This window comes from Pollicipes pollicipes, unplaced genomic scaffold (assembly GCF_011947565.3).
Source record: "Pollicipes pollicipes isolate AB1234 unplaced genomic scaffold, Ppol_2.1 Scaffold_4219;HRSCAF=4965_pilon_pilon_pilon, whole genome shotgun sequence".
Taxonomy (NCBI): Eukaryota; Metazoa; Arthropoda; class Thecostraca; order Pollicipedomorpha; family Pollicipedidae; genus Pollicipes; species Pollicipes pollicipes.
This window is the reverse complement of record NW_023596448.1, coordinates 35,803,862-35,805,228: the sequence shown is the minus strand read 5'-3', so window position 1 is coordinate 35,805,228 and position 1,367 is coordinate 35,803,862.

The window sequence follows — 1,367 nt, the reverse complement described above, 5'->3', positions numbered from 1 at the left end:
ATCATCCAATGATATGGATTGCTTGCACGATAGTGAGGCGTCTTTTGACGCTACAGAAGAGACAAATACCCATAATGGCATGTGTTCTGAACAACATAACCAAAACATATGAAAGTACCCATGTAGAGTGTTTAACGATGCACATAAGCCGTCTTTGCATCACTGGCCTTGGCAGGAAAACAGTGCGTCGCGTAAATTCACTTCTCCGCGATGCTTTTCTAACTTCTCTGCCTGCCTTGCCTACAGTTCGTTAAAAATAGTAAGTGCAGTCAGAAATTATATCTGTACGAAAAATCGAGGGCGTCGAAACATCAGTGGTGGAATCATGTATGCTCAGAATGGCGCTAAAAGCACTAGTTCTTAAGCCTAATCATTTCAAAGCTAGCTGCCAATATTTGTCTATTTCATGACCCGGAAAGAATGAAAAAACGCATTGTTCAGTTGGTTTTTGGCGGGTGGTGTTGTATGAATCGCATGTGAGAGTCTAAAAATGATATTTACTTAAGGGCTCTGTCAAAACATGTGCCGTTACACACAAATAATTCACCCGAGCGGAATGCATCAGACTTCTTTACAGACTGTGCCTGTGATAAATATATGCACTATAGCATAGCATATCGGTGATGGAGGGATCATGGTAGCCAACACTATGATAAATGTAATACCTGTATTGAAATATTTCCCCGTCAGTATATGTCTGACGCTGCGCAGCTTATACCTAGGCCCGCTTCTAAAAAATACCACTTATCGATGCAAATGCCAGGCGCCAGAAAGCGAGAACTTAATAACTAAATGGCTCCATGACAGATCTCAAAGTAAATACCTGTTACAGTTCCCCCAGCACAACTGGCTGGCGTTGCCATCCACGATACAGTTTTGCTGTTTGCGCACAGGGCAGGCCATCTGTATGCATTTCACTCCACAAACTTTCCATAGCGCCTACTAATACAATTACTTTGTTTACGTAACCCGGTAAGTCTAGCTCATAATGGCCGATAAGTTCCCAAACTCCTTCCCCCCCTGCTCCCCGGGTATGCTCGTGACCATTCACATGCATCCCCCATCGCCTGAATATTGCCAACCTTGATGCAGCAAACCGTGTTATGAACTCACTACAGCCAAACGTCGCTCGGTTGCACTTTTAAATAGCCCGTGACTCGTTCTAACATGCCTCCTTAAACTTGCCCAGGAGTTGCCCATGGATGGTTAAAGAGCTCAAATTTTGGCGATTCACGTGACTTTGGTCTCTAAAAAGATTTGTCAACATCAAAATTAATGCAGTCCAAGGCATAAAAAGCTGGCATGCAAAAATCTCCCAATTTGGGAGTGCTCTAACAGTTTGCAAAACAGCGGGGGAGGGCAATATA